Here is a 20,694-nt window from a genome sequence, read left to right on the forward strand (position 1 = left end):
CCAAACCATTATTAAAACCAAAATTAAAGAAGCACAGAGATGTTCAATTGTTCTATATTATTAATCATCACATATCAGATGGAAAAAATCCAGTCACTTATTTCCATTCCTATTTCGTCCCATTTGGGAAAACAATGAATGTATATCAAAGCAGAGGAATTAGACAATGTAAAGCTGGAAGAGGATTACGAATGAATAATAACCAACTTTATAATTGAAGTTACTTTTGAGACTTTCAAGAATAAGCATTTAAGTTATTGATAGAGTATGTCTTCAAAGAAATGTATAGGAAAAATTAACTGCCACCCTGACAGCCCTATGCTTCCCAGCAGCAGCCAATGACGTATAATTGACCTTAATTAAATACCACACTGGCCAATTCTGCAAGATTAATTCATGCTTTCACTCTCCACCAACACTGCTTTGTCTGCTGGGTCTCTCACACAGATCTAATCGTGGTTTTACAGGTTTTACATGTTTCTTTGTTTGTTTACTTCCTCTCTCACTGTCTTCATCAACAGCAACTTGGTGTCAATCTATCAAGATATGTTCTCTCTGTCCGAACTATCTCTCCTTCATTCTGCAATTTGAAACTTTCATTTTTTTTATTTTTCCAGTTTCCAGCATGGTACATTAACCCCAGTTTCCTTCTCACAGAGACTGCCAGACCTGCTCAACATTTCCAAAGGGGGGGGGGGGGTTAAGTCTGCAGGTAGCTCAGAATCCACAGCTACAAGTGGAGAAAATATTAAACTCGTTCAGCAGCTGGAGTAGAGTCTTAGAGGGAGAAGTGGAGTTAATTGGTCTAGAAACTTAACTGTGCTGGAAAAAAGAGAGGGTTGTCAGTTTGTTCAAGACAAAGGAAATTTAGTTTACATATTTTGCATTAAGTTGTGAAAATTTCAACACTGGAAAGATTCTTGAGTATTTCCTTTCTGTCGTCTTAGCATCGCTTCTTCTTCTTACACGAGGTGAGAGGAGATGCCGGACTCCCCAGTCTTCCCGGTCAAAGACAAGAAAGTGAAGAAAGGTATCGGGGCAAAGAAATCACCAGCCATCCTAGTTCAATTCCACTCCTGTCAGTAAGGAGTTTGTACACTCTCCTATGAAAGTGTGGGTTTAATCCGGGCGGCTCCTGGTTCCTTTCACATTCCAGAGGTGTACGGGGTTTAGGTTAATTGGCCACGTGGGTGTAATTGAGTGGCACTGCTCATTGGGCCAGAAGGGGCTGTTACTCTGCTGTATCTGTACATTTAAAATAACTGGCTGCTTTTCACATTAACCATAAAACATGGAGCAAAGCAATTTATTCTGTGAAGGTCACAGGAGGTGCTAACAGCTTTATTGGCAAGCAGCAGGACATGTATCATCAGTGAGAAATGGAATGGCAGGAGGGAGGAATGATGAGAATCTAGATAATGAAGAAACACTTGTCTTTTTATTCAGCTCTTCAGTAAAGTATCACTTAAGATAAAAGCTAAAAGCATGTTACAATGGCAATGGAAAAGCAATGTTTCAAATTATGTGTACTTGCCAGCTTTTCATCGTTATCAGATGCACTTAAATCTGCAGGATTTTAATCAAACGTAAATAATTGAACACCTCAGTTTCATGCAATAGACTAGGAGCGGTTATGGTTCAAAGTTGAGAGTAATTAATCTGACCATAGTAGCTGATTGGAAGTTTAAGTTTTATTGTGCTTATAGATAAAGCTTGGTGCCATTCATTGTTTTACAGTTGGCACTGGAAGGGTAGCTCCTTTCTGCTGCTTTGCTTGTAAAGTACAAAAGACAAGAGGAGGTGCCAGGCAGGGGCAAATAAAGTAAGTGTGATCTGAGGAGAAAAGGAATACCATTAAAAAATGTAAACAACAGGAATTCTGCAGATGCTGGAAATTCAAGCAACATACATCAAAGTTGCTGGTGAACGCAGCAGGCCAAGCAGCATCTATAGGAAGAGGCGCAGTCGACGTTTCAGGCCGAGACCCTTCGTCAGGACTAACTGAAGGAAGAGTGAGTAAGGGATTTGAAAGCTGGAGGGGGAGGGGGAGATGCAAAATGATAGGAGAAGACAGGAGGGGGAGGGATAGAGCCGAGAGATGGACAGGTGATAGGCAAAAGGGGATACGAGAGGATCATGGGACAGGAGGCCTAGGGAGAAAGACGGGGGGGGGGAGGTGACCCAGAGGATGGGCAAGAGGTATATTCAGAGGGACAGAGGGAGAAAAAGGAGAGTGAGAGAAGGAATGTGTGCATAAAATGAGTAACAGCTGGGGTACGAGGGGGAGGTGGGGCCTAGCGGAAGTTAGAGAAGTCAATGTTCATGCCATCAGGTTGGAGGCTACCCAGACGGAATATAAGGTGTTGTTCCTCCAACCTGAGTGTGGCTTCATCTTTACAGTAGAGGAGGCCGTGGATAGACATGTCAGAATGGGAATGGGATGTGGAATTAAAATGTGTGGCCACTGGGAGATCCTGCTTTCTCTGGCGGACAGAGCGTAGATGTTCAGCAAAGCGGTCTCCCAGTCTGCGTCGGGTCTCACCAATATATAAAAGGCCACATCGGGAGCACCGGACGCAGTATATCACCCCAGTCGACTCACAGGTGAAGTGATGCCTCACCTGGAAGGACTGTTTGGGGCCCTGAATGGTGGTAAGGGAGGAAGTGTAAGGGCATGTGTAGCACTTGTTCCGCTTACACGGATAAGTGCCAGGAGGGAGATCAGTGGGGAGGGATGGGGGGGACGAATGGACAAGGGAGTTGTGTAGGGAGCGATCCCTGCGGAATGCAGAGAGTCTAACTCACATGGTTGATGAAACCATACTTTGTTTTATCACAGACATTTTCATGACCAAACTATATTAATTCTAGCGGAACAAGTGCTACACATGCCTTTACACTTCTTTCTTCACCACCATTCAGGGCCCCAGACGGTCCTTCCAGGTGAGGCGACACTTCATCTGTGAGTCGGCTGGGATGATATACCGTGTCTGGTGCTCCCGGTGCGGTCTTCTATATATTGGCAAGACCCGACGCAGGCTAGGAGACCGTTTCACTGAACACCTATGCTCTGTTCACCAGAGAAAGCAAGATCTCCCAGTGGCTACACATTTTAATTCCACGTCCCATTCCCATTTTGTTACGTCTATCCATGGCCTCCTCTACTGTAAAGATGAAGCCACACTCAGGTTGGAGGAACAACACTTTATATTCCGTCTGGGTAGCCTCCAACCTGATGGCATGAACATTGACTTCTCTAACTTCTGTTAATGCCCCTCCTCCCTTTCACACCCCATCCCTTATTTATGTATTTAATATATATATATTTATATACTTTTTATTTCCCCCCCTTTTTTCTCTCTCTCTTTTTTCTCCCTCTGTCCTTCTCACTATAACTCCTTACCTGCTCCCCTCCTCGCTTCTCTTTCTCCCCAGGCTTCCTGTCCCATGATCCTCTCCCTTCTCCAGCTCTTAGCTCCATTCCTCCCCCCCTGTCTTTTCCTATCATTTCAGATCACCCCCTCCCCCTCCCACTTTCAAATCTCTTACTATCTCTTCTTTCGGTTAGTCCTGACGAAGGGTCCCGGCCCGAAACGTCGACTGTACCTCTTGCTATAGGTGCTGCCTGGCCTGCTGTGTTCACCAGCATTTTGTGTGTGTGTTAATTCTAATTGTAGAAGGGAACTGGTATATCCAACATGTTTCTTACTGAAGCAACACACACAAAAGGTTGTAGAAATTCAGCAGGTCAGGCAGCATCTATGGAAATCAATTGACTGTTGATGTTTCTGCCGAGAACCTTCTTCAGGACTGAGAAGGAAGGAGGAAGATGCCAGAACAAAATGGCGGAGGAAGGGGAAGGAGGCTAGCTGGATGGTGATAGGTGAAGCTCGGTGAGTGCGGAAGGTGAAGAAGGAATCTGATGGATGAGAAGACTGGACCATAGGAGAAAGGAAAGGAGGAGTGGACACAGGGGCTAGTGATACTTCTCTCTCACTTGGAGGGAGAGAGCCTGTGGGATGTCAGACAGTTGGGATGAACAGTGGTTTTTGTTGGACTCTAGATCATGGTCTCTTTGGGGGCTTTGCTATTGCTTGCATGGTGTGTGGTGGTGGGGAGGCTGATGATTTCTGCTAGAAAAGTGGGGGAGTGGGAGGGAGAGGGTTGATGCTTTGCTGCTACTTGTGCATGGGGGGAGGAGAGGATTTGGGGTTCCAACATTTTTCTGTCATTCATTCTTTGGGGTTTTCTTCTCTTTCGTGGAAGTCTGTGAAGAGTAAGAATTTCAGGTGTCTACTGTATACATTCTGTGATATTAAATGGAACCATTGAATCATTGAATAATACTTATACTTGCTAACATGAGGAATTCTGCAAATGCTGGAATTTCAAGCAACACACATCAAAGTTGCTGGTGAACACAGCAGGCCAGGCAGCATCTCTAGGAAGAGGTACAGTCGACGTTTCGGGCTGAGACCCTTCATCAGGAACTTATACTTTATACTTTATTGTCGCCAAACAATTGATACTAGGACATACAATCATCACAGCAATACTTGATTCTGCGCTTCCCACTCCCTGGATTACAAATCGATAGTACATATTAAAAATTTAAATTATAAATCATAAATAGAAAATAGAAATATAGAAAGTAAGGTAGTGCAAAAAAAAACCGAGATGCAGGTCCGGAGGGTACGGCCCAGATCCGGGTCAGGTGAGCAGAGGTCAGAGTGGGGAATAGAGGAAACAGTGAGAAAATGTTTTTTTTCTGGCATGTTTCAGTCAAGGATACTCTTTGCCTTGAACATTGACACGTTGCCTACAAATTGGAAATAGAGTAGAGATTGTGTGATATATTTAATTTTATTTATTTATTGGATTAAATGCCAAATGAATGACACTTTCATTGAATCTACAGTAAAAACAAAGGCATAAAACTAATGAGTTTAAAGGGAGTGCAGGAAACAAGGCCCTGATGAGTTTAAAAGGACACTGGGAATAAGGACTGTTGTGTTTAACGGGAGCGTAGAAGTAACCAAGGAAGTTTGAAGGGAGTGCAGAAAATCAACCCTAGTGAGTCAGATGCTGAACCACTGGCATTTTTGAACATGGGATGTCAGAATAACAGTGTTTTATTTTAACTGGATTCTCGTGAAATACACTGACACAAAAAATCCAGGCTGTTTTGCTCTTCTGAGATGCTGCCTGACCTGCAGTGCATTTCCAGCATGTTCCATTCTTTCCCCATTTTCCCATCACAGAATTCATCATATTTTGTTTCTTTTCAAAATATGGAAAAACACATTCTACTCTATCGTTACTTAGAGTAAATCAACAGACAAACCTTTTGACAATGACCTATATACAGTATAATTAATATTACAGTATATCAAATGTCATAGTAATTGGAGGAGATTTTAAAAGAAATGCATAACTTCTTTAGTGGCAGATTATTAAAGTCCAAAGCAATTTTTCAGCCTTGATTTTCTACTCTGGAACACTAGCATGCCATATAATCAATTATTCTACAGTTAAAGTGGAACTGTGTTGAAATCCATTGGTTTAACTGATACAAGTAAACATACAAGTTCAAGTTTAATTGTCATTCAACCATACAAAGCCAGGTGAAACATTTCTTTTGTGGCAAGGTGCAAAACACAGTACCAACAATCACACACAGCACACAGAACTTATAGCAAATATAATTAGGATTGCAGAAAAACAGTTACAAAAATAATAATATACCCCATGTCTCTGAGAGTCATGGCCTGTAGATTGATAATGCATGAGTGTTGTCTTAGAGCCATGTTTCTACAAGAACAATTCCATAACAGTTCTTCATCTTACACCACTGTAGCCATTTGGTCTACTACTTGTCATTCAGGGAATAACTGCTTTATGATGTGTGTAGTGCACAGATTAAAAAATAGGAACTTCTATTATTGGTTCTGAAGAAGAACAACAGACGATAACTCCCCATTTTCTGAGAGCAGTTAAGAAATAATTGCATGATAATTGTGTCAATTTTTGGATGTCAGCTCTATCATTGTCAATAACGTTAAGAGCTGTGTTCCGATATAGGTCTTTATTTGTAAAGTTTGATTGATTCACCCTTCAGCAACCTTCACTGCAGTTCCTGGATAGCCTCCTGATGGCATGAATATCAATTTCTCCTTCTAGAAATATAGAAAAACTACAACACAATACAGGCCCTTCAGCCCACAAAGCTGTGCCGAACATGTACGAACTTCAGAAATTACCTAGGGTTACACATAGCCCTCTACTTTTCTAAGCTCCATGTACCTATCCAGGAGTCTCTTAAAAGGCCCTATTGTATACGCCTGCACCACCATCGCCGGCAGCCCATTCACGCACTCACCGCTCTCTGCGTTAACAAACTTAACCCTGACATCTCCTCTGTACCTACTTCCAAGTATCTTAAAACTATGCCCTCTCGTGATAGCCATTTCAGCCTTGGGAAAAAGCCTCTGACTATCCACACAATCAATGCCTCTCATTATCTTTCTTATCTTATCTTATCTTACTCTGGTTTAAAAAATTCTCTCCCCCTCCCCTCATCTTCTATTCCCCACTGCCGCTTCTTACGTCTCCTCACCTGCCTATCACCTCTCCTTGTTGCCCCTCCTCTTTCCCTTTCTCCTATGGTCCACTCTCCTCTCCTATCAGATTCCTTCCTCTCCAGCCCTCTACCTTTCCCAGCTGCCTGGCTTCACCCATCACTTTCTAGCTATCCTGCTTCCCCTCCCCCCACCTAAGCATGGGTCCGTGGTGCAGAAGGGAAAGAGAGAGAAGAAGGGAGCAGTAGTGATAGGGGACTCAATACTGAGGGGAACAGACAAGGAATTCTGTGGACGTGAACAGGACACCCGGATGGTATGTTCCCTCCTAGGTGCCAGGGTCAGGGATGCCTCAGATCGCGTCCACAACATTTTAGAGAGGGAGAGAGAGCAACCAGATGTCTTGGTACATATTGGTATCAATGACATAGGAAGGAAAAGCAAAGAGGTCCTGAAAAGAGAATTTAGAGAACTAGGTAGAAAGCTGAGAAGCAGGACCTCCCAGGTAGTAATTTCTGGATTGCTGCCTCTGCCACGCGCCAGTGAGGGTAGAAACAGGATAACTTGGCAGATAAATATGTGGCTGAGAAGCTGGTGCCAAGGGCAGGGCTTCAGGTTGTTGGATTACTGGGATCTCTTCTGGGGCAGGTATGCCCTGTACAAAAGTGACGGGTTGCACCTGAACCAGAGGGGGACCAATATTCTCACAGGCAGGTTTGTTACATCTGTTGAGGAGGATTTTAAACTAATCTGGCAGGGGAGTGAGAAGCAGGGTGAAGGGACTCAGTATAGGATGGATGGTAAAAAAGTAAAGATAGCGTGCAGTCAGACTGTCAGGAAGGGCAGACAGGTGACGGGACTTAATTGCAGCCAACAGGCTGAGTATCAAATCATTAGGGATGCAAAGCCAGAGAGGATAGCAAATACGGTAGTCAAGGTGTTGTATCTAAATGCACGTAGTAGAAGAAATAAGGTGGATGATCTTGTTGCAATTTTACAGATTGCCAGGTATGATGTTGTGGCCATCAGTGAATCGTGGCTGAAGGATGGTTGTAGTTGGGAGCTGAATACCCAAGGTTACACATTATATCAGAGGGATACGAAGGTAGGCAGAGGGGGCGGTGTGGCTCTACTGGTAAAGAATGGCATCAAATCAGTAGAAAGATGTGACATAGGATCGGAAGATGCTGAATCTTTGTAGGCTGGGTTAAGAAACTGCAAGGGTAAAAGTTCGTTGATGGCAATTACAGTATACACAGGCCTTCCAACAGTGGCTGGGAGCTGAATCACAGGTAATGAAAAGGCGTGTCAAAAGGACAATGTTATGGTACTTATGGGAGATTTTAACACGCAGGTCGATTGGGAAAATTAGGTTGGTAATGGATCTCAAGAGAGTGAGTTTGTTGAATGCCTAAGAGGTGGCTTTTTAGAGCAGTTTGTCATTGAGACTACTAGTGGATCAGCTACACTGAATTGGGTGTTATGTAATGAACCAGAGGTGATTAGGGAGATTAAGGCAAAAGAACCCTTAGGAACCAGTGATCACAATATGATTGAGTTCAATTTGTAATTTGATAGGGAGAAAGTAAAGTCTGATGTAGCAGTATTTTAGTGGAGTAAGGGAAATTACAGTGGTATGAGAGAGGAGCTGGCCAAAGTAAACTGGAAGGAGCTGCTAGCAGGGATGTCAGCAGAGCAGCAATGGCGTGTATTTCTGGGAAATGTGAGGAAGGTGCAGGATATATATATTCCAAAAATGAAGAAATACTTAAATGGTAAAATAGTACAACCGTGGCTGACAAGGGAAGTCAAAGCTATTGTAAAAGCAAAAGAAAGGGCATACAACAAAGCAAAAATTAGTGGAAAGATAGAGGATTGGGAAGTTTTTAAAAAAAATACAGAGAGCAACTAAAAGGATCATTAGAAGGAAAAAGATGAAATATGAAAGCAAGCTAGGAAATAATATCAAAGTGGATAGAAAAAATTCTTTCAAGAATGTTAGAAATAAAAGAGAATGAGAGTGGATATAGGATCGCTAGAACATGAGGCAGGAGAAATTATCAGGGGGACAAGGAAATGGCTGATGAACTAAATGAATATTTTGCGTCAGTCTTCAATGTGGAAGACAGTGGCAGTATGTCTGATGCTGTAGTGTGTAAAGGAAGAGAAGTGGGTGCAGTTACTATTACAAGAGAGATGGTGCTCAAAAAGCTGAAAGACCTACAGGTATGTAAGTCGCCCGGACCAGATGAACTGCATTCTGGGGTTCCGAAAGGGGTAGTGATAGAGATTGTGTTGGCACTGGAGACGATCCTTCAAAAATTGTTGGACTGGAGGACTGGAAAATTGCAAATGTCACTCCATTCTTTAAGAAAGGAGGAAGGCAGCAGAAAATAAATTATAGACCAGTTAGCCTATCCTCAGTGGTTGGGAAGATGTTAGAGTCAATTGTTAAGGATGAGTTGATGGAGTACTTGGTGACACAGGACAAGATAGTACAAAGTCAGCATGGTTTTCTTCAGGGAAAATCCTGCCTGATGAATCTGTTGGAATTCTTTGAGGAAAATACAAGTAGGATAGATAAAGGGGATGCAGTGGATGTTGTATATTTGAACTTTCAGAAGGCCTTTGACAAGGTGCCACACATACCAACCCACCAGCCTCCGGATCCAGCACATTATCCTCCGCAACTTCCGCCACCTTCAACAGGACCCCACAACTAAGCACATCTTTCCCTCTCCACCCCTCTCCGCTTTCTGCAGGGATCGATCCCTCCGTGACTCACTTATCCGCACGTCCATCCCCACGGATCTCCCACCCGGCACTTATCCCTGTAAGCGTAAGTGCTACACCTGTCCCTACACCTCCTCTCTTGCCACCATTCAAGGCCCCAAACAGTCCTTCCAGGTGAGGCAACACTTCACTTGCGAATCTGTTGGGGTCATCTATTGCATCTGATGCTCCCGGTGCGGCCTCCTCTACATCGGTGAAACCCGACACAGATTGGGGGACTGCTTTGTCGAGCACCTCCACTCTGTCCGCCACAACAGACAGGATCTCCCGGTGGCCACCCACTTCAACTCTGCTTCCCATTCCCATTCAGATATGTCCATACATGGCCTCCTCTACTGCCATGATGAGGCTAAACTCAGGTTGGAGAAGCAACACCTTATATACCGTCTAGGTAGTCTCCAGCCCTTTGGTATGAACATAGAGTTCTCCAACTTCTGGTAATTCCCTCCCCCTCCCTTTCACTATCCCTATTTCACATCACCTCCCTCATAGTTCCACCTCCTTCTACTACTGCGCATTGTTCTCCTGCCAATCACCTCCCTGCTTCCCCTCCCCCACCCCTTTGTCTTTCAAATGTTACGTACCCCGTAACTGGGTTGCCAAACCAGCAGAAATGGATCACTCAGTTGGAGTCTGGAGTACTAGAACTAAGAAAGTTTTATTAAAGAAACAAGCAACACATTAATCGAAAGGATAATAAATGCAACAGTTCAGCGATGATAAACGCACATGTGCACAGAATTAAGATAACAGCATCAATCAAGCTATCGTTGTCTAGGGGTAAATGACCAATTTCAAAATGACTCAAAGTTCAGTCCAGTTTAGTAGTTCAGTTCGCAGTAATCGTTGCCATGGCGATGGACAACGTGGGGGAAGAGAGAGATAGAACAGGAACAACTCATCATTCAGCACAGCTTCACTCACAGACCAGCGAGATGGCTCACAAACAGCATTTGGGCGGGTCCTTGGTGATGTCACCTGAGGTCACCGACTGTGACCCCTCCTCCAGATGCGGTCGATCCTCTGCAGTGAACCCGGCACCCAGGCAAGGGCGGACACACACCGGGTTCCCGCTGATCGTACCTTTCCACCCTTGTCGTTGTCTGGTACTTCTCACCCACTCGTGGGAAGCGCACCGCTTCCAGGGTCTCGTTACCTCGGGTGGCGTGTGTGTCTGTCTTAGCGAACCTGTCCCTTTTTATCCCCCTGCTGGGGTATCGCCTGTCCATCACTTCAAACAGTTCAGGGTTCAAAGGGGGGAGCCGCTCCAGACAGCTCTTCCTCCCACATCCCTTCATTACACATCTCCAGACGCTGCTCCATTGTTCCTTATCTCTCCTTCCCCTGAGGGCAGGTGGCAGACCAACTGCTGATGCCACTGATGCTAGCCCAGGCCAGCAAACATCTTAATTTTATGTGTATTCTCGTAACACTTCCCCCCTTTAAGGATTTTTACCGGGAGGTAAAAATTACAAACATGACTACATTATCTGATACATACACAATATACATCTTTAACAGTTATTTAGCTAATACAGAGAATTTGAAATTGTCAACACCTGGACAGACAGTCATCACATTTTCTGTTCCTTTTACACGTGTTATTAATAATCCCTTAGACCAGGCTCCAACTCAGCAAACTTCATAGTGGCCAAAAACACTGATGAATTGCGACCAATGTAACCTCTCATTTGGTTTTGTCCCGGACCACAACAACAAGGGTCGTCCCATTCCGACTCAATTTTCCCTCGCAAGGGCTTAGTAGGAGGGGGACGGGTATTGACCGCAGAGTTATTGCAAAACTTCCTGCAGTACCCCACCATCTCCAAAAGCCTTCTGAGGGCCCTCTTGTCTGTCGGGGTTGGGAGGTCAGCGATAGCCTGCACTGTAGCTTGCATCACTGCCAGCTGCCCCTGTGTCACCACAATTCCCAGGTAAGTGACATTCGTGTGGCCGAATTCATTTTTTCCAAGGTTCACTATCAAGCTGGCTTCAGACAGCCGTGTTAAATTGCCAATACACACCTCTTGTGTTCATCAGCCCTTTAGTCACTGAATTACTCAAAAAATATGGGTGTTGTTTACTTGGCCGCCCTATTGTAACCACAATCACCCAACGTCCCAGTTCTTTGCATTTCCTCGGGACAATCAAACACATGGGTGCGAGTCGTTTAATTACTCCTTCGGGGATTAAGGGAGAGACCTTATCAGTAGACCTGGCCAAAACAATAGCCTTCTCCCATCTGACCGATCCCATCCTAATCTTTTCAAAATGGTTTTTTTCTCTTAGCAGGGGGCCCCTAGCTTCATTGATTTCCACGCTAACACCGACTAGGTTTGTTAGCATATCAAAAGCCGGTGACCGTCTCAGTTCGCGTCGGTCATGATCAATAACATTTTTCCCCCTGGGCAGCCGGCAAATCTCTTTCATGATTCCACCAACTGTTTCCTCCAGCACCGCAAAATGTCCACCGGGGGGTACCTCGTGGGCCATGTTAAAAACCTCATCCCCATAACTCTTTTGCACCACCCCCCACTCCTCATCTGCGGATGCTGTACTTGATTTCCCTTTCTTCCTTAGCACCTCCTTATCCGCACAATAGCTTGTCAAGGCTGTGTCAGAGAGAGCGGTCTCGGCCAAAACCATCAGCCCCTCGTCTCGCTCTTGCGTCTGCACAAATTCTTTCCTGGCTACTGCTACGTCCGTCCCAGCTCCCTCACTACCTCTTATCTCACTACACCCTGTCTCATACAAGGTTGGCAGAAATGTTTCAGCCAAATTCACCATCGCGGGCGGGGCCTCCATGCTGGCAGGCTGACCCGTCAATCTCACGACTGGGAACACGATTCCTCCGGCGATGTCATTACCGAGCAAGACTTCCACGTCTTTCATCGGTAATTCGGACCTCACCCCGATCGTGACTAGTCCAGAGACCAGGTTGCTCTGTAAATGTATCTGGTGCAAAGGGACTGACTCTGTCCCTTCCCCAACACCTTTGACCTCTACCTCCCCAGTCTGGGTCTCTGAGCTAAACTCTAATACACTCTTCAGTATTAGTGACTGACACGCTCCCGTGTCTCTCCAGATCCGCACTGGAACTGGTTTTGACCTCTTTTTCACTGACACCAGTCCGGCCGAGATAAACCTCTCGCGCCCTTCCTGGACTTTTTCAGACCTGTCCTTCCCTAGCGGTTCGCTTAACAGCTCGATACAGCCATTCAAAATTTCCGCTTTTCCTTTCCCCGTCTCCTTCCTTGGGGCAAAGCACCTGGACGCAAAGTGTCCGACTTTCCCACAATTATAACAGACGACCCCAGGAGACTTCCTACCAGACTGCTCCCGGTCTACCTTATCCTTTTCACTAGTCCCCGGCTTACTTTCTGACTTTTCCGGTGGACTCTCCCCGCCGTCCTGACTACCCTTCTGGTAGCCTTTACTCGGGGCAAACTTCATTTTATGCGTCAACGCATACTCATCCGCTAACTTAGCAGTTGCGGCTAACGTGGCTGCCTCTTTCTCATCGAGGTAGGGTCTCATACCCTCAGGGACACAACCTTTAAACTGCTCAATCAGGATCAGCTGTAGCAGTCTGTCATAATCCCCCTCTACCCCCTTCGAGGCGCACCAACGCTCACAATATGTTTGCATCTCACGAGCAAACTCCAAATACGTGCGGTCCCACCGCTTCCTCGCATTCCGGAACCTCTGCCGGTATGCCTCCGGGACCAACTCATAAATCCTGAGGATGGCCTCCTTCACCACCTCATACTTCTGGGCATCTTCCGCGGATAAAGCTGAGTAAGCTTGTTGGGCTTTCCCTTTCAGTACACTCTGAAGTAAGACAACTCACTTATCCCTCGGCCAGTCCTGACTTATAGCTACTTTTTCGAAGTGGAGAAAGTACCGATCCACATCGGTATCGTCAAATGGGGGAACCAGCCTAACCTCCTGGGTCGCCCGGAACCCTCCACCTTGGTTCGGCACGAGCCCCTGCTCGGCCCTTATCTTTAACTTCTCCAGCTCAAATTCCCTTTCCCTCTGTTTCTCCTCTCTCTCCAACTGTCTGTCCCTCTCTCTCTCTTCTCTCTCCAACTGTCTGTCCCTCTCTCTCTCTTCTCTCTCCAACTGTCTGTCCCTCTCCTGCCTTTCTACCTCTCTCTCTTTCTCCTGCCTTTCTAACTCTCTCTCTTTCTCCTGCCTTTCTAACTGCCGTACCCGGAACTCGTGCTCGAGTCTCAGTTTTTCAAGCTGTACCTGTACCGCGTCTCCAGCAGGTTTTTCAATAGACACCTCCCCCAGCTCACCTTGGGGAAACACACCTTTAGATACATAGTGCTCTACAATAGCTCTGTGTATCTCCTCTCTCCTCATTGTCGACTTCACCTTAGCAAGATTCACCCGTTTTGCCACAGCTATCAATTCCGATTTCCTGGCATCCTCTAATGCCTCCAAGGTCGGCGCCTTTATAAATTCCTCAACCTCCATTTCTGCTGTTTGTCTTTTCTTTCTTTCGGGAATTTTAACCCAATCAATTTACTCCGTCCCAAATTTAGCGTTCAAAATCGCGGACGAGAACCCCACTTATGTTACGTACCCCGTAACTGGGTTGCCAAACCAGCAGAAATGGATCACTCAGTTGGAGTCTGGAGTACTAGAACTAAGAAAGTTTTATTAAAGAAACAAGCAACACATTAATCGAAAGGATAATAAATGCAACAGTTCAGCGATGATAAACGCACATGTGCACAGAATTAAGATAACAGCATCAATCAAGCTATCGTTGTCTAGGGGTAAATGACCAATTTCAAAATGACTCAAAGTTCAGTCCAGTTTAGTAGTTCAGTTCGCAGTAATCGTTGCCATGGCGATGGACAAGGTGGGGGAAGAGAGACACAGAATAGGAACAACTCATCATTCAGCACAGCTTCACTCACAGACCGGCGAGATTGCTCACAAACAGCATTTGGGCGGGTCCTTGGTGATGTCACCTGAGGTCACCGACTGTGACCCCTCCTCCAGATGCGGTCGATCCTCTGCAGTGAACCCGGCACCCAGGCAAGGGCGGACACACACCGGGTTCCCGCTGATCGTACCTTTCCACCCTTGTCGTTGTCTGGTACTTCTCACCCACTCGTGGGAAGCGCACCGCTTCCAGGGTCTCGTTACCTCGGGTGGCGTGTGTGTCTGTCTTAGCGAACCTGTCCCTTTTTATCCCCCTGCTGGGGTATCGCCTGTCCATCACTTCAAACAGTTCAGGGTTCAAAGGGGGGAGCCGCTCCAGACAGCTCTTCCTCCCACATCCCTTCATTACACATCTCCAGACGCTGCTCCATTGTTCCTTATCTCTCCTTCCCCTGAGGGCAGGTGGCAGACCAACTGCTGATGCCACTGATGCTAGCCCAGGCCAGCAAACATCTTAATTTTATGTGTATTCTCGTAACACAAATTACTGTTTTTTTCAACTACCAGCATTCTTCAAACCCTCCCCAAAGGTCTTCCTTCAGTCCTGACGAAGGGTTTCGGCCTGAAACATAGACTAATCTTTTCAACTGATGCTGACTGACCTGCTGAGTTCCTCCAGCGCATTGTGAGTGTTCCTGCCACACATGAGGCTGCTTACCAAGTTAAGAGCCCATGGTATTACAGGAAAGTTACTAACATAGTTAGAGCATTGGCTGATTGGTAGGAGGCAGCGAATGAGAATAAAAGGATCCTTTTCTGGTTGGCTGCCAGTGACTAGTGGTGTTCCGCAGGGTTCGGTGTTGGGCCCACTGTTTTTTATGCTGTATATAAATGATTTAGATGATGGAATAGATGACTTTATTGCCACATTTGCAGATGATACGAAGATTGGTGGAGGGGCAGGTAGTGTTGGGGAAATAGGTAGGGTACAGAAGAATTTAGACAGATTAGAAGAATGGGCAAGAAAGTGGCAAATAAAATACACTGTTGGAAAATGCACAGTCATGCACTTTGGTAGTAGAAATAAATGTGCGGACTATTTTCTAAATGGGGAGAAAATCCAAAATTCTGAGATGCAAAGGGACTTGGAAGTCCTTGTGCAGAACACCCTAAAGGTTAGCTTGCAGGTCGAGTCAGTGGGGAGGAACGCAAATGCCATGTTAGCATTCATTTCGAGAGGTCTGGAATACAAGAACAAGGATGTGATGCTGAGGCTTTATAAGGCACTGGCGAGGCCTCATCTTGAGTATTGTAAACAGCTTTGGGCCTCTCATCTTAGAAAAGATATGCTGGCATTGGAGAGGGTCCAGAGGAGGTTCACAAGGATGATTCCAGGAATGAAAGGGTTATCATACAAGGAACGTTTGATGGCTCTGGGTCTGTACTCACTGGAATTCAGAAGGATGATGGGGATCTCATTGAAACCTTTTGAATATTGAAAGGCCTAGACAGAGTAGATGTGGAAAGGATATTTCCCATGGTGGAAGAGTCTAGGACAAGAGAGCACAGCCTCAGGATAGAGGGGCACCCTTTCAAAACAGAGATGCAGAGAAACTTCTTTAGCTAAAGGGTGGTGAATTTGTGGAATTTGTCGCCACATGCCATTGTGGACACCAGGTCGTTGGGTGTACTTAAGGCAGAGATTGATAGGTTCCTGATTGGACATGGCATCAAAGGTTAAGGGGAGAATTCTGGGAGCAGGGTTGAGGAGGAGATAAAAAATGGATCAGCCATGATTGAATGGCAGAGCAGACTTGCTGGGCCAGCTGTCTAATTCTGCTCCTATGTCTTATGGTCTAATGGTCTTTTTATTCTGGCGTCTTCCTTTCCAGTCCTGAAGAAGGGTCTTGGCCTGAAATGTTGGCTATTTGTTCATTGCAATGGATGCTGCCTGACCTGCAGAGTTCCTCCATCATTTTGTGTCTGTTGCTTTGGATTTCCAGCATCTACAGAGTTTCTAGTGTTTATAAAATAAATTTGGTGTTCAGAATGTGTCATGTGTCATCCACCCTTTCTCAAAGACCCACTTTAAGTTTTGTATCTGACTAAAATTATATATGGTAAGAAGATAATATGTTTTGCAGTTGCAAGAGCAATTTCAATATCTTACAGCTTAAGTGAGATAGTACAGCTACTACAAAACCAGTTAACCATGGCATGTTCTTTTCTTTGCAGTCAGATTTAGGTCAAATGACAGACTGAAGATAGGTAATTATAATGCCAATTTAATTTTGCAAGGCAGTACATATAAAGGTCATATGCCTTCACTCACATCTTCAAATTTGACATGGAGTCATGGTTACGCTTTCAAAATTAACAGCATTGAAATAAATCTATCACTCACTAATCTTTAAATGACTATCCCAGATTTGAGTATTTTTTTAACTGACGGTAATGAATGCATCAACAAATGTTTTCAGGAATTCACTTCAATGATGAGAGCAGCTGGAAGTGATGCGCTTGTGAACAGGATGGTGATGAGAAAATTATACTTTAGGGTGTGTCAGAAAATGGTATGCTGTCGTCTCACTTAAAATGGACCTCTTATTCCCTTGTCCAGGCTGTCATTGTCTCCAGTCAAATCAAACGGTTACTAACTAGCTTACTGATTAAAGATTGTAATACAAATAGTCATGTTTTGGTTTTAACTTTTAGAGTTTTGCCCTTTGCAATGCAGAAGAGTACAATGAATCTTTTGACCAATTTTTAAAAATGAACATTTGCACTTGTAATGGAACTAAATTTAAATAAAATGGTGTAACCTGTAGCTAATGAAAGGTGTTGCTAAATTACACAAACAGTACATCATATAATGCTAAATAGTCAATGCAAAAAGAAGACATATTTGCTTAATTGGAAGCTTTATCCATGCCAATCGAAGATTTTACTCTTGAAACTATGGCAGTCTGGGTGAGGCTATGGTGAACCCACTGACTTGGTAATCAACAACATGTGTATGCTTAAAGCTTCTTATCTATTCCAATGAGCACAACAGGATGAATTCAGTAGTTGAGCTGAAATAATGATTTCAGTCAGTGAGAACTTCACCTGTTCCCAAGACCTTGCACATTTTAAGAATTGCCCAGTCAGTCTCCAGGTCAGCCTTAGGAGGACAGTATCCCAGACCTAGACCAGCAACATGTCTACGCTGCTGGAGGTGTGATGGTGGTGGGATGGAGGTGCTGCAACAAGCCCTGTCATTTAGTGTGTAAAAAGGGGGTGAGTGTAGGTAATTGGGAATGCAATGACTGGCACATTCTGTTCAGGGGAATGGAATGGCATTTGGTTTTGACATGGGATCAGGGCAGAACAGCACGAGTCATGGGATAATATCATGTGATGAATGTTTCAATTCAGTGTGGAAGAAGAGAGGTGCAAAAATTTAGGTCAACAATTTACCTACAGCAGATTTCTCAGACCAACACTAAACTGACAGCACACTACATGAGGAATGGCATCATTCCTTGCTCCTGTGCATCAGATTAGGGATGCAAAAGAGAACCGTGCCAAGACTTGCCCAGCCAGATTTCCAATGTATTACAAATTAACCCAGGAGTAGTTGAAATGCGATTGATGGGAAAAGAGCTCCCTCCCATCTCCAGGCTCCATGATTAATTGTCCTATCATTAATTATAGTAGCCCTACATGAAGAGATAGAGAACATGCCTTGCACTCTCACAGTTGATGAAATACTTTTTTGAAGTGAGTTATTACTGGAATGTAAATAAATGCTATTTTACACTGATGAACACACGCTGATTTGAGTGTACTCTACATTACATTGAACTGTTCTGTTTATTATAAATTATTATAAATTACTATGATTGCACATGGCACATTTAGGTGAGACGAAACATAAAAGATTTTTACTCCTCATGTATGTGAAGGATATAAGAAATAAAGTCAATTCAATTCAATAAAACCGTCAAATGGTTAAAAACACATAGTAATCTGTCTCAGTGATTGGCTGCTGGATAAATATAAATCTGAATATCCAAGATGAATGATGCTGTTTTTCATTGACTTCTTTCATGGGAATGACTTGAGAGGATCTTAGTTTAATATCATTTCCAAAGAACAGCGCCCCAATCAGTGCAATGTTTCCTCATTGTGAAGCATCAGCATCAACTTTGTGAAGTGATTTTTTTTCCTGGATGCCTTATTGTCCTGAGCTAAAAGTAGGTTAGATATTGGCGGCAGGTCCAGAACACATTGCTAGCTCAGACCTGGTAAAGGGACAGCCTTCCACTGTCATTTCCAGGCTTCAGTGATGTGGAGCCTGGAGCTTGGTAGTGGGGGATAAGCTCCTACTATCTATTAAATGCTCCCAATTTCGTGTGTCTCAGATAGCCTTTGACAACCAAGTCCAGCTCCTGACCTTCACTGGTTTAGCTACTAAGCCTGGTGGAACTGCTTCTACTAACGGGAGAAGGGGCAAAAGGAGGGTTACTGGCACCTTAAAACCAGTCATGTCGGGCAGAGGGGCTCATCAGCTGTGGGTGGCAGCTCTTCGAGGAGAACAAAAGCTCTGATCTCAAACCTTCGCTGCCCTGTGGCTATACCCACTCATGGGAAAGGCTTGGGAATAAACCACGAGAAAAAATCGGGAGCTGGAGTCCCTAAGGCAGTCCAACAGATTGGCAATTCCTGTGACACCACCGGTGCCGAACCACATCGATCTCTGCTGTTCCTTTGGATTCATCAGCTATGTGGAGAGGGGGAGCCTACTGCATGGGCAACAGCTTGCTCTCCATGTCATACTGTCTCGTCTTGTGTACCAGCTTGCATATTACATGGAACAACTAGAACTCTTAAAAAGCAAGACCCATTTGAAAAAATAGCTGGGATTCCCTTCATTAATTTGGGGCACTATGTTATTTAATTGGGCTAAGAGACAAATTGGGCTGAACATTTTCTAACTAGTGTCATTTGCAAGCACTTGTGTGGCTATTGTGTACACCATGCTCAGAGTGAACAAATTTTATATAGCAACAGTTGTGTGTGTTTGTGTTCAAAAAGAAGAGATTTTTGTCATTGATAGTTGGCGAGAAATAAGCATTAAGACAATTCAGAACTGTTTTTGCTCGCTGCGGTTTCAAGCATTCAGGATTGGAGATGTCAGAAATAGCCGGGAGTGAAAATGAAATGATTTTACTACTTCAACAAATTAAGAACTTCAAAGAATTTGAAGATATCGACAATCATCTTGAATGTTAAAATGAAAATGAAGATTTGGAGGATGCAATCAGCAAAAGCATTGTATGAAAGCAATCCATTTTCTGTACTAGGTGTCTGCATTGATTTTGTTCATTTACAGTCAATCAAGAGAATACAGCAGCATACACTGGATGAATTCCTCTGTCGATAACTATTAGGAACTAGTACATAGTTTTATAGTACTGTAGTAGTATTGGTAGTGTTCTAATGTGTTTTGTATTTCATTTAAATACGTAATCTGTTTTTCAGTATGTTTTTTTTTACACCTTTTTAACTATTTCCATGAAACATAGGCTAATTGGGGAAGCCGCTTAACTGGGCCAAAATGTACTGGTCCTGTTGTGTCCCAGTTAACTGGAATCCACTGTACAGTATATGTTTTCTTTTTCTACTTGCACAGTTTGCCTTCTTTTGCACATTGATTGTTAGTCGGTCTTTGTGTGTAGTTTTTCATTGATTCTATTTTATTTTTTGTTCTACTGTGAATGTCTGCAAGAAAATGAATCTCAGGGTTGTATATGGTGACATATATGTACTTTGATAATAAATCTACTTTGAACTTTGAGGAAGCAGAGAGCAGATGAATTTCTTTAGATATGCCTCTGCATGCAGCTACTAAAGTACGATCTGGTCACCTCTACCTGCAAAGGTAGGTCTGTGGGTCCTGTCACGATGACACAGAGCATATTGTCTGGTATGTTCCAATTGGTCTCCTCTTCGCAGCATTTAATACAATGGGAATCAAACCCAAATGAACAGTATTGCTACAAATATTACTATCAAAATTTTAAAAAAGGTTCATGAAACATGTTGGGGAAAAAGCACCAAAATTAGTTTGGAAAATGGGCCAGTTGCAGAATAATTTGTGGACAGCTATTAGATGACGAGTGCCACGACAGGATGAATGTTGAGAGAAAGGTCCACCAGTGGTGAAAACTAGAGTTGTGAGCATGGTTGGAGAATAAGGATTGCACATTTTAGACAGAGATGCAAAAAATGTTCATGTTTCAGAGGGTTGTGATTCTTTGGAACTATCTAACCCGAGGTCTGGATGCTGGGTTACTAAGTATATTCAAAGATGTGATACATTCATAGACTTTGAAGAAATCAGGAGTACTTAGAACCAGGCAGGAAAGGGGAGCTA

The 20,694-nt window shown here is 44.1% G+C and overlaps 1 protein-coding gene and 1 long non-coding RNA gene across 4 annotated transcripts in view; one reads left to right on the forward strand and one right to left on the reverse strand.

Annotated features, from left to right (window-relative positions):
- LOC134351937 (uncharacterized) overlaps positions 1-20,694 on the forward strand; it is a 111,099-nt gene that overhangs the window by 88,690 nt on the left and 1,715 nt on the right. Inside the window, exon 2 of the long non-coding RNA XR_010019294.1 lies at positions 948-1,030. This is a non-coding gene — a long non-coding RNA (uncharacterized LOC134351937). The remainder of the gene's footprint in view (positions 1-947; positions 1,031-20,694) is intronic.
- Positions 1-20,694, reverse strand: part of tex2l (testis expressed 2, like) — a 106,729-nt gene that overhangs the window by 84,361 nt on the left and 1,674 nt on the right. The gene's annotated exons all lie outside the window — the stretch shown is intronic.

Source organism: Mobula hypostoma, chromosome 9, assembly GCF_963921235.1.
Source record: "Mobula hypostoma chromosome 9, sMobHyp1.1, whole genome shotgun sequence".
NCBI classification, from domain to species: Eukaryota; Metazoa; Chordata; class Chondrichthyes; order Myliobatiformes; family Myliobatidae; genus Mobula; species Mobula hypostoma.